The sequence below is a fragment of the Canis lupus genome, chromosome 15, assembly GCF_003254725.2.
Source record: "Canis lupus dingo isolate Sandy chromosome 15, ASM325472v2, whole genome shotgun sequence".
NCBI lineage: Eukaryota > Metazoa > Chordata > Mammalia > Carnivora > Canidae > Canis > Canis lupus.
The window spans coordinates 54,780,886-54,795,000 of record NC_064257.1 but is presented as its reverse complement, the minus strand read 5'-3'; the positions used below and the strand labels follow the sequence as shown (position 1 = coordinate 54,795,000).

Sequence of the window (14,115 nt, the reverse complement as noted above, 5' to 3'; positions counted from 1 at the left end):
GAGATTTTGGGGGCTTTGTGTTTTTTACTCTAAAGAATTTAAAAAATATATAATCTTTATCTTAGAAGCAAGGATAAATCAATTCATTCTAAGCAAACATAATGTAAATCCAAATTTGTTTAAAATACTGCCCTAGAAATTAGAGCAGATATATACATATGCATATACATATGCATATGGGTGTGTGTATGTGTACATATATAAATATAAACAAACACACATATGTAGGTACTCTATTTTGGTGAAAATCCAGAGACAAGTGTAAATAAAGTATGAGGCAGGCTTATATTGCTGAAGTTTATAATTCAGGTTACAGTGAGAGGTGCTCGGACATTGGTTGCACCTCTTCACTATCTCCATCCAAATAGGGACTGCTATATAGTGACAGCCCATGGACCATATCGGCCCAGTGGTCTCTGCTGTGAGATGTCCTCCCAAAAAATACTTCACCCTAAACTTACATGAGTTCCTTACTTATTAATAATATTTTATTATCCAATAATGTTCTAAACCATTCTTATATCTGTTTCTATTTCTAAACACTGCCCTTTCTTGAGAAAATATATCTAAAACTTAATTACCTGACAAATCATGCTTTGTTTCTGTAGTGAGTGCATCAATGACAGTGAAAACTCCATCAGTCCCCAACGAGGGAAATTTTATCTTCATAACCCTCATGGTGTCTAGTGCATCTTGCACATAAAAGATTCATAATTAATGTACGCTAACTGAATACCCTGGGAATTGGTTAGAAAGAAGAAGACCATCTTTGCTTTATCTGTATCTTTGCCTATTTTAGAAGTTATTTATACAATTTTTTCTCCTATATTTTCTCTTCATAGTCTCTATCAAATCAAAAGATGCTGCATTAGTTGAATTCGACTATATATCATGCAATCTCATTAAACCTCAAGATCTTTTTGTAACATGAATTTCCACAAAAATAGGTAATATTATAATGTTTTGGAAAAAATCATATGCTGATAAAGAAGAACTCAAAATCAAATTATAGAATAATTGTATCAAATCACTCATTAAATATTAATTATTCCAAGTTTGAAATGCCAATTTTGAGACATAAATATATTTCATTAAATGCTTCATAAATAGGTATGCCCTTCAGGGAATATCTAAAACTTAACAATGATGTAAAAGAAAAAATAGAAAAAAATTTTTAAGAGTTTATTTCTTTATTCATGAGAGACAGAGAGAAAGAGGCAGAGACATAGGCAGAGAGAGAAGCAGGCTCCCTGCGGGGATAATTAACATACAGTTTTAAATTACTTCCAGGTATATAATATAGTGATTCAACAATTCTATACATTACTCAGTGTTCATCATGTCATGCATGATAAGTATACTCTTACCGCCTTCAGCTATTTTACCCATCCCATCACCTACTTCCCCTCTGGTAACCATGAGTTTGTTCTCTATATTTAAAAGACTGCCTTTTTTGTTTTTAAAGATGAAATTTTTGAAGGGACAATTTAAATGACTTGAAATATGTAAAAAATAATATTCATTGAGTGAATAAAAATTTCCTGTTTCACTCATAAAATCTTTCCAGTTAGTTTAAAGATATTTTTCAATATATGAATAAAATATTATTTCTAAACAGTAGGGGATTTTAAAATGCAATCTGAAAAAAAATATAGCTCTGGTGGGATTTTTTTTTAAAAAGATTTGTTTATTTGAGAGACAGAGAGGGAGGTGTGAGTAGGGGGAGGAGAAGGAGCAAAAAGAGAGAACCTCAGGCAGACTCCACACCAAACATGAAGCCCTTCGTGGGGCTCAGTCTCGCTACCCCGAGATCATGACCAAAGTGGGAACAAAGTATAGGATGTCAACCGACTGAACCACTCAGACGCCTCTAATTATAATGTTTTGACAGAACTACTCAATCTCTGTGTTTGTAGTTTTGAATCATTTAGAAAATATACAACTTCTGATACAGCAATCTAGACATGTAAGTTCTACTAAGTTAAATCAGTCACTTTTTGTGATTAGGCTTCACATGTATTATAACATGGCATATTTTTTAACTGAGTAGGATTTTATGATATAATGGCAGATCAATAAAAAAATCTATAATTTAATATATCTATACATTATAAAGTATCTGTTGATTGATACTACATAAAATGAAAAGTAATTTTTCTCATAGGTCAGAATTTTTGGAAGATACGTACATTTTTCCCAATGGGTTCATTCATTTGTCTTCCAGTTATTAGTTTACTGTTTACTTCCTTAACAAGGTTAATGGCATGTTTTCATAACAAAATCTGTTCAAAAACCATTTGTTTGAACAGATTTGGCCAAGGTACACAAGGAGGGTAATTCATGAACAATTTAATACTGTTTTGTTGAAAGCTTCATTCAAGACTTTTGATTTGAACTTTCTAGCTGCCTTCAAAAAAAAAGAATAGAAACAATCTGACTAGATATTTTTCTGAAAGACAGCTCAGAGAAACTGTGTATAATTTTTATTGACAACTTCAGGAAAATTATTAGTCTGAACTAAATAAGTAAATAGATGATGTTTAGAAATCCAAATCCACAACAACTGAAAAAGAAACCAGCAGAAAAGCAATCCAGAGGCAAAAGGAAACTCTCCCTAGGCTTCCCATCAGAGAGCCTGCATGAGAAACTATAGTTATTTTTATTGCCAGGTTAGTTTAGGTGACAATGTTTAGTTTGGCCTAATTTATGAGTTAATGGGTTATCTGATACACTGGAGAGCACACTACAATCTTCCTAACCACTACAGCCTCTTGATAACTCATTTCTTAGAATATATTTATGGTAGACTAAAAAGAAAAATGGGGATTTTCTTTCAAATTAATAAAATCCCATGTGGTCAACTAAAGTAATATATATAAATAGTGTTCCCTATTAAAATTCTGTATCCAAGCAATTTACATTACAGACATAATTCTATAGCAAAAGCATCCAGAAAATTTGGCAATTATCTGAAAAATGTAGGTCAAATATGGATTAAATTGACTCAATTAGCCTCAGTGTGTGGATTTTATTTTATTTTTTATTTATTTATTTTTTTAAGTGCGTGGGCTTTAAAGATGAGCAATGATGGCAATGATGATCACTACCCCCCTGAGCAATGTCTAAATTTGAGCATGTTTGGGATGTCTGGGTGGCTCAGTGGTTGAGCATCTACCTTTGGCTCAGGTTGTGATCCCAGGATCCTGGGATTATGTCTCACATTGGGCTTCTTGCTGGGAGCCTGCCTCTCCCTCTGCCTATGTGTCTGCCTCTCTCTCTCTGTGTCTCTCATGAATAAATAAATAAAATCTTTTAAAAAATAAATTTGAGCATGTTTTAGTGCAGTAGAAGAAAGAACACGGGCAAATCATACTGACTTTTTAAATAAACCATACATTGTCCTATAATTTGTAATACTGGTCCCGAGAGAAGAGAATGATGCAATGAAGGAGAAAAATGAAGGACTGGTATTGGTTTCTAATCTCCCAGGGCCATCTAAGCCTCTATTAGGGATGATGATAACTCCCTTTCCACCTCTCTCCCAAATCTAAGTACTGCTTCTCACCAGATTTAAATGCCCCCAATATATAGATATTTTAAAAATCTCAACTATAGCTAAGCCAAGAAAGACTGCACTTTTGAAGTTTAAAGTTAAATCAAGGACAATTGTACTTTGAGGGAGTATGATAAAGTGAAATGGATTTCTTCAGGATGGCATCTGCCATCATATTTTGACGAGGAGATAAGCAATGACTTGTTAAGAGGAGACAAATGATACAGCTACCTTGTGTTTCTTAAGGATCCAAGGCTCATTGAACATGGCTCTTCAAATCTCTTTCTGTGGTTTAATATTAGTAATAGGTATATTGATTTCACTAATATTTCACAAAAATTACCATTTGAAATTGTAATATCTACTTAGAAAATATGGTCACTATCTAGTGTTGTTGGGGAAAAGGTCCATAAAAACTAAGCAGACTAGGAGCACCTGGGTGGCTCAGTCGGTTGAGCATCAGACTTTGGATTTCATCTCAGGTCATGACCTCAGGGTCGAGAGATCGAACCCTTCACTGGGCACCATGCTCAGTGAGGAGGCTGCTTGAGAGTCCCTCTCTCCTCTCCCTCTGCCCCTCCCCCTGCTCATAATTTCTCTCTCTCTCTCTCTCTCTCTCTATCAAATAAATAAATAAATAAAATCTTTTAAAAAATCTAAACAGACCAGATATAATTATATCTAAAGAGAAGATGCCTTCCTTTTTTTGTGTGTGAAAGGAGCCAATAGTCATTTTAATTTAGTTTTCTTTCTTCTCTATATATAATAATATAAGCATTAATTTTTAAGACAGCTAATTAAGCCTATTTCCACCTTAGGAAAAAAAATGACTTTTTAAAGGAAATGGTTATTATCCTTCTGCAACATATACATTTACTCAAGAATTAGTAGGAAGTATGGGTCCTGCATTGCAGACATTCTTTACTAGTCTATTAATTCTTACACCATTTACCTTTTTTAAAGATTACTTATTTATTTATTCATGAGAGAGAGAGAGAGAGAGAGGCAGAGACACAGGCAGAGGGAGAAGCAGGCTCCATGCAGGGAGCCCGACACGGGACTTGACCCTGGGTCTCCAGGATCAGGCCCTGGGCTGAAGGCGGCGCTAAACCGCTGAGCCACCTGGGCTGCCCTGTTTACTTTTTTAAAAATCTCATTTATCCATTAACTTCTATAAAATATCAAAATACCTACTCAATATATGTACTGAATACATATATTAGAATGTAAGTGCCTTAGTCAGAAGAGCATGTGAATCTTGATCATGGGGTCCTGAGTTCGAGCCTATGTTGGGTGTAAAGATTACTAAAAAATAAATAAATAAATTAGAATGTCAAATTGGAAATAACTTATTTCCTAGTCCATTTGGTTGGCATTCTATAAGAATTTGCAACTGGGACAAAAGATAATTGCCCTTCATTTTAGAATTTTACCCTTTATATGGAACTCATAGGATGGCTCATTGCTTCATTACAGGTGGCAGCCAAAATTCAAACTGTTCCTGGAAACCACTAGTTTGGCAGGCAAAAAAGAATTTCAGACAGGTCTTATTCTTTCCTGTTAAATCTGCAACCTTACAAAAAAATACTTGTATGTTTTCTGAGTGGCAGTCACTTATTTGAGATTAGAATTTTAAAAATTCACTAGCATACACAGGAGTTTTAAGTTTTAATAGTAGAGTCACCCTGCATATAGACTGAATTTGTTGTCCATCACTTAGATGTAATTTCCAACATAAACAACATGTAGTAAAATTGAATCAAGGGAATCTTTGAATTTTAAATTGAGTGCTCCTTGTCTCTCTGTATCATGCATCATTTGAAGTCTTTCCATCCCACCATTTCTTCGATTGAAGCTAAAGTAAAATTGACTTTTAAAGCTTTATCCTTCAATAGTTGCCCTAACTATATATATTAAATGTGAATGGTGTTTAAAGGTAAAGGTTATAAAATAGTTTTTGTGAAATTATTACAAAACAAGTCGTAGGAGGAAAAAAGCATGCAGCCTTATTAAGGACAAAGGAGAATGGTTAGAGAAATAAGAGAAAATGTGAGAAAGTACTGGAGTTTCACAAATTAAGGGAGGAATGGGTATCAAAAGAATTGGTACAAATACATGCTTTTTACAAAGCATGAAAATACACACAAAACATTTCAATTTGGTCAGAAGGCATTAGTGATCCTTTGAGGAAAGCAATTTTCAGAGTTCTTAAGGAGACCAGATTTGAAAGAAGGAAGGAGAAAATGGCTAGTCCTGGGGGAAAAAAAGGCTCTGGGAAACAAATTTATGGATTTATTAGCTCAACGGGAGGAAGAAGAGAAATTGAAGATAAAGGAGAGCACTGCCACAAGACAGACTTTTCAAAATTACAGCCCATCTGAACATGGATGGAAGACTAGGGAGATGGAAAGGCTAAAAACTAATTAGGGTATACATTTTAGAGCAACGTCTTTGATAATTAGAAAGAGATGTTGTCAAAGGCCAGGCAGAGATTTTAGCATTACAGAAAATGGCACAGCTCTTCCTCCAACACTGGAAGAGGAAAAACTTGAAGAATGGAATTATATTGGGAAATATCAGAGCCAAATCTACTTTCATGGCTGTGTTCAGCACTGAAAGTGGTTTTGTTTTAATGGAGATTCCCCCAGTAGAAATCCCATTAATGAAAATTATGAATTAGAATATAATTTATTTCTTCAACATACTTAAAAAGTATTTGATTTAGATTATTTGTAAGAAAGTAAAATACCTAAAATATAAGTTCATTTTATATGGACTTATTCCTGGGAGTCTCATAGCATGTATATCAAGAAAACACTGTATTTATATTCCAAATACAAATTCATTCTTAAGGTTATGAGCTGAGAACATGGAGCAAAACATAAATAAAAACAACATAATAAAACTCAAAAGTGCTTTGAAACTTGGCCCCTATTTCATATTTTGATACTACTTCTTCACTTTACTTGCCAATACAACAGAAACACAGAAAATGAAAGGGGGGGGGATAAAAGAAACCAGAGAAACCTAAAATATGTTCAGTATTTCAGGTATAATCATTAAGTGTAATAAGATTCCTAGAGCTCTTCTGAGTCTTTTGAAATAAGTTTTGCTAATAAAAGTTTATCACCTTACGTGGATAAAAATAAAAGACTATTTACTTTTAAGCATTTTTTTTTTTAAGTTTAAAAGGAAGTTCATTATTTTCCCTAATGGAAAAAATACAGTTGCAGAAATGGACCTCCACAGTGCAAATAAATGGGAAAACCAAGAAGTCGAGTTGTATCAATATAGATTTTCAGGGAGTTTAATCCCATCAATGTACCTCTTCTGACTCATTTAGCCAAAAAAAAAGAGAGAAAAAAAGATGCGTTTTTGCTCATATATTGATTTTCTTTTAGATGATCAAAAACTACACCATTTTCTTCATGTAAAATGTTAATAGGAATCATTTGAACATAGTTAATAAGATATTTTCGTAGACATTCTTTTGCTCACTTAGATTCATTAAAATTTGATGTTTTAACAGTATGACTTTTAGGATTGAAAAGAAAAGTTTATATTCAAATTGTCAATTCTGTGAAGTCATGAAACAAGTCAGTGGGAAATATCCTTTGAATCCTTAAAATCAGGTGTATGGGGTAATTATCAGCATTTTATATGATATCTCATAGCATGTTTTTCTTTATTTTTTCTTTTTTTTTTCCATAGCATGTTTTTCTTTTATGAAAATGCAAAAATTAGTTATTCTTAAAGGATTATAGTTAAAATATTTTATAGAAGTATGATTTGATTTATTGATTTTTTTAGAATTTTTCTACAAAATTAGTCATTTATTTATTTATTTATTTATTTATTTATTTATTTATTTATAATCTCTATACCCAACATGTTGATGCTCAAACTCATGACCCTAGAGACCAATAGTCACATGCTCTTTCAACTGAGCAAGCCAGGTACTCCATAATTAATCTCTCATTTTTAAGTAAAACCAATTCTCCAAACATTTTAACAAGATTCACATTAAGCTAGATTTCTAGCAATTTCTCAGCTTCTTGAAAATTAAAATGGTATTTATGAAAAAATATAACTAAAAGGATATTAACAGCTTAAAGTTTTTGAAAGATTAGCACTAGAATGGACCTTAAAAACCATTTACTATATTCCAAGCCCTTTATTTCAGTAGCAAGACTCAGGAAGATTAAATAACTTGTCTATGTTAGCAGAGTTAGTTATTCCTTAGAAGAACCAGGAAAAAGATCTGGATATCCAAATCTTCAATACATATGTTTATACGTTAAACCATAAAAATACTCAAGCATAGTGTTTAGGTAAGTAATGTTCTACTAAGAAGAAAAAGTCACTTGATAATATTGTAAAATTTAGAGCAATTCAGTTAAATATTATTGTATAATTTATTGATAAGTAAGCTGAGTTTTAAGTAGATTTGATCTGTTGTAGCATTTTAATCAACCAAAAAATAAAGCTAAGTTATATCTCAGAGTGCACTTTGGCATTTTGAAATTACTTTCAAATATGAAAAATAGTCAGCTTAATTAATATATTATTAATAGAATCATATGCTTTTGAGAATTTTCTGCATAGAAAGTGATATTTTTTAGATGTTTTTTAATTTTTATTTATTTTTTGGAGAGCTAGACCAAGTGGGGATGGTGGGTAGGGGCAGAAGGAGAGTGAGGAATAGAATCTTAAGCAGGCTCCATACTCAACACAGAGCTCAATGCAGAGCTATGTCTCACAACCCTGAGATCATGACCTGAACCACAATCAAGTCAGATGCTCAACCAATTAAGCCACCCAAGTGCCTATCTTTAAATTTTAAAATGTGATTGGTATTTCCATGTTGTCATTTCCTTAAGATGGCTAAGTGGTATGATTCCTGAAGTATACTACTAGTTGTCTCATATATTACCTACCTATATGTGTGAATTGATAATGCAAGAGGAAGAGCAAGTGATCCCCTATAATCAGATCTTTTCCTTTTTAATGGGTTACTCAATTGACCTAGTTTAGGTTTATTTGAACAAAGAATATCTTGGGCCTCATCAGCGTATTTGACAAAATATCTCATGTTATTTTTGTTGATTACAGGGAAAGTTAGAGTTTTTAGAATTAGGAGGGCTATGATTAAAATATCAATCACACTCAAAGAGTACTGGTTATTATTTATTAACATGCAAATACTGAGCTGAAGGGAAACTTGTATCACTGATCCCATACATAGTCCCACTCAGTTCAGTGTTTCAGTTAATTTGGATAAAGACAAAAATAACAAAGGTTTCAAAGTTACAGATGTTTTTATGATAGATGACAGACTCAATATTTCAACTTTATGGACTTGGGCAAATAGGCCTAAAATCAAGGTGAAATTCAACAGGGAAGAATGCAAAATCTGGCCATCAACTGCCTATTCAAAAAAGGGAATACATGAGGCTTACTGCAATTGATCTTAAAATCACCCAGGTTTTCAGTAAACATTTCTAGGAAAATCTATTAATATAATGCAGTTGCCACAAACACTAACAAACTTGAAGGTTTTACATGGAATTATAGAGTCTAGATAACAGGTGTAATTTCAAATACCTTGAGGGTCAAAATGGAAATGTGAGTGAAACAGACAAGGATGGGGTAGCAGATGGTGTGGCTATAGTACCTGGAGAGTACTTTCTCTAGTAAAAACACTCTTTCCCCTTTTTCTTTCATGTAAACACTCTGTTATCTGAAGAACACAAGTGTTCAAGATGAAACTGGCCTGAAATCTGAATTTTCAGATTCTGGCTAAGATCCTTTAGAATTAGACCAAGTCACATCCTACATCTGGATAATGCACTTTTAGAATACTACTGAAAAAGCTACATTCAAAAGATATAGAGACCAGAATAAAGGGCTTGAAAATATAGTTTAATAAAGAATGGCGGAGGGAATTCCGAATTCTTAGGCTAGATAATGAGAAAATTTATGGAAGAGATGGTAGTTATCTTAAATATTTGATTCATGTGTCACATGAAAAAGAAAGCAATTACAAAAGTCAGAATAGGACCAATGAATGAAAACACTTAGGAAGCAAGTTTTAGGTTCAAAGAACTTTCTAAAAAGTATAACAATAAAAACTAACAAAATGAAATTTAATGCTAAGTGGTAAGTTAACATCGGTAAGACACAGTCAATAATAGTTTGCATGATTAACTTCATAAATGTCATGATATTTCAAATATGAACAGAATTTGAGAGGTAATTTATGACCTAAGCCCTATGTTTAAAGATGAAAATGCTGACGCTATCTGAGATCACCAGGTAGTAAAAGGAAATTTATCTGTAATGTGAGAGCTTGTTTCTAAAACACTTTAATTGCACTTCTTTATCCAATCTCAACATGCATCTACAGGAAGAGGGAATTTTAAGTATAGCCTTTTTTTAAGCAATTAAAAGATGTATTCAATTATGGGCAAATTGTTTTCTGCTGACTAGCTAATTATAATTTAAAAGACTGTGATATTCTTTTTCATTATGCATGAACAAATTTTCTGGGGAGCATAGTTCTTTTCAGAAAAACTACTATACTATGTGCACTGTATTACTTAACATACCATTACTTCAGCAAATAAGCAAGTATTTCTACACGTCCCACTGTCAGGTTTCACGTTGGTGTTTCTGTATCCAGAGGTTACACAAAGAAAATAAGGAAGTCCCAATACAAGGACTAAATTTCTTTTATTAATTTTATTTAAGAAATTTTAATTGAAAAAAGGATGGTTGCTTAAGTGTGAACCCATTCTTTACTCCTCTCCCCCCATCTACAATGTTTGAGTTATATAGTGTTATATTTTATATCCTTTTATTTTATGAATAACTTGGCCAATTTTACAGAAATATTTATACTTACTGTTTTTGCTTTTGTTGTTGTTATTTTAAAGATTTTTAATTTATTTATTCATGAAAGACAGAGACAGAGGCAGAGACATAGGCAAAGGGAGAAGCAGGCACCACCTGGGGAGCTTGATGTAGGACTCGATCCCAGGACCCCAGGATCACAACCTGAGCCAAAGGCAGATGCTCAGCCACTGAGCCACAGAGGCATCCCTCTTACTGCTTTTGTATTTTGTTTTGTTTTACTTTTCATACTCTCAATAATTAAAAAATGAGCAGAAGACATGAACAGACACTTCCCCAAAGAAGACACAGATGGCCAACAGACACATGAAGAATGCTCAACATCACTTATAACCAGGGAAATGCAAATCAAAGATATCACCTCACACCTGCTTGAATGGCTAAAATCAACAAAACAAGAAACAACAGGTGTTGGCAAGAATGTGGAGAAAGAAGAACACTCTTGCACTGTTGGTGGGAGTGCAAATTGGTGCAGCCACTCTGGAGAAGTATATGGAGATTCCTCAAAAAGTTAAAAATACAACTACAGTATGATCCAGTAATCACACTACTGGGTATTTACTTCCAAAATACAAAAACACTAATTCAAAGGGATACATGCACCCCTATGTTTATAACAACATTATTTACAATAGGCAGGATATGGAAGCAGCCCAAATGTCCATCAATAGATGAATAGATAAAGATGTGGGGTGTGTGTGTGTATAATGGAGTATTATTTACCCATAAAAAGAATGAAATCTTGCCATTTCCTAGTCACAGATGGAGCTAGAGATTATAATATTGAATGAAATCAGTCAGAGAAAGATATATATCATATGATTTCATTCATTTGTGGAATTTAAGAAACAAAAATGACCAGAGGAAAAGGAGAGAGAGAGAGAATCCAAGAAACATATTCTTAACTATAGAGAAGAAATTAATGGTTACCAGAAGGGTGGTGGGTGGAGGGATGGGTGGAAAAGGAGATGGGGATGAAAAAATACACTTCTCATGATGAGCATGGAGTAATGTATAGATTTGTTGAATCGTCTTAAAAAATTGTTGAATCACTATGCTGTACACCTGAAATTAATATAACACTGTACATTAACTACACTGGAATTAAAATTTTAAACTTCATTAAAAAAAAGAAAATGACTGAATTTCGTTTTTAAATAAGCAAACAAACAAACAAACAAAAAAACCCTTGGCACTCAGGGGAAGTAAAACAAGAAAATGGTAGCAAAGGAGAAAGGGTAGCAATATTCAGAGTGCCCATGAAAATACCATTAACATATACACATTGGGTCCCTTGGCTTATAACTATTAATCCCTTTAGTAGATCAAAGACTATAGTATTTTCTATCTTTCTTACCTTCCACTATCACACTACTAACCAAATACGGAATTTATTATATCTTGCAACAAACATTTTGAAGATAGTGATACAAATATTTTCAGACAAAAAGTTCAAAGTTATTTCATCATTAAGGTATTGCTTTCCATATAAAAGCATTTAGCATAAGACTCCCTTCTTTTGCCATGTCAAGAATAAAGGACTAGCAAGAAAGCTAGTTGGAGCAAAAAATACAGGACAATGACTACATATATATATAAGTAACTTCATATATATGTGAATATACTAGCCACCTTAAGATATACTTTATTATACATATTAAATATATACTATATTATACTAACCACATTAAAATTTCTATGCATTTATGTGTATATATACCTCATGATTGGTATACTTAATATTGAAAAAGTATAAATAAAAATGTATAAATATTCATGCCTGACTCTAATTTTGTTTTATTTTAATACTAATCTGCTAATTTTTTTTTTGCTTTCTAGTCACTATTTTGTAAGAAGCAACATCAACCATAAGATTTGAGGAGATAAATCTAAATTTTTAAATTACAAAACACCTCATAATAAGATAGGTCCTTTCCGTATTTTTTGTTCGTTTTTCTTTTTCTATGTGTTATATGGGGCAGTTTTTTTTTTTTTAATTTATTGTGGTAAAAAAAATAGCACATGACATGAAATCTACCCTTAACAAACATGTAAGTATACAGTATGGTATTAACTACATGCTTATTATTGTCCAGAAGGTTTTTAGAACTTTTTCATCTTGCATGACTGAAACTATATCTACTGACAGCAACTTTCTATTTCCCCCTCCTTCCAGTCATGATAGCATTTTTACTTTCTGCTTCAATGAGTTTGACTGTTTCGATACACAAATATAGTCATACAGTACTTGTCCTTCTATAACTGGCTTATTTCACTTAGCATAACATCATGGTTCATCCATTTTGCAGCATATGACGGGATTCCTTATTTTTTTAAAGACAATAACATTCCACTGAGTAATATACCACACTTTCTTTATCCAAATATCCATCAATGGACACTTAGTTTGTTTCTGCTTCTTGGCCATTGTGAATGATATTGTAATGCACATGGTAGTGAAAATATCTCTTTGGGATACTGATTTCAATTCATTTGAATAAGTAACCCAAAAGTGAAATTGTTAGATCATGTGGTAGTTCTATTTTTAACTTTTTAACAAAACTGCTTATTGGTTCCCATCAGGGCTGCATCATTTTGCATTCCCACCAACAATACACAAGGGTTTCAACTTCCAAATGTCTTCAACAATTTTTATTTTTATTTTTTTTTCTAGTGGCCCTCCTAACTGGCGTGAGGCAATACCTCATTATGGTTTTGATTTTTTTTTTCCCCTGATGGTTAATGGTGTTGAGTATCTTTTCATATACCATTGACCATTTGTAAGTCTTTTTCGGAGAAATATTTATGCTCTTTGCTAAATTTTTAATGAGGTTAGTAGGATTTTTGCTACCAGGTGGTACAAGTCCCTTATATACTTTGGATTTGAACACTTTATCAGATACATGATTTGCAATATTTTCTTCAGTTCCATAGAAGCCTTTTCATGCTGTTGATTCTTTTGCAGTACAAAAGCTTTTTAATTTGATGTGTCTACTGGTCTACATTTCATTTTGTTGCCTGTGCTTTTGGTGCCATCCTACAAATCTTTGCAAAGACCAAAGTCGTGAAGCTTATCTCCTATGTTTTCTTATAAAAAGCTATATAGTTTCAGATCTTACATTTCAATGTTTAATCAGTTTTGAGGTTGATTTTTGCATATGGTCTGAGACCAATTTCATTTCTTTGTATGTGCGTATCCAGATACCCCAACACCATTTCCTGAGGAGATTGTCCTTTCCGTATTATGCAGTCTTGGATCCTTGTCAAAAATCACTTAGCCATATATGCATAGGTTTACTTCTGGGTTCTCTATTCTGTCCTGTTGGTTGATAAACCCATCTTTAGGCCAACACCATAAATTTCTAGTATGTTTTAAAGTCAAGGAGTGTAAGGCTTGTTTCTGTTTCTCTTGATTGGTTTAACTATTTCTTACTCTTTATGATTCTATATGAATTTTAGGATTTTTTTTCTATTTCTGCAAAAAATGACTTTGGGATTTTGATAGGGATTGTAATTAATCTTTGAATCACGGGGTAGCATACACATTCAACAATATTAAATCTTTCAATCCATGAACAAAGACTTCTTCCCACTTATTTGTGTCTTGTTTAATTTCTTACAGCAATCTTTGGAGTTTTCAGTGAATAATT

At 32.8% G+C, this 14,115-nt stretch overlaps 1 protein-coding gene across 3 annotated transcripts in view; it reads right to left on the bottom strand.

Moving 5' to 3' along the window:
- Nucleotides 1–14,115, bottom strand: part of GRIA2 (glutamate ionotropic receptor AMPA type subunit 2) — a 151,711-nt gene that overhangs the window by 7,138 nt on the left and 130,458 nt on the right. The gene's annotated exons all lie outside the window — the stretch shown is intronic.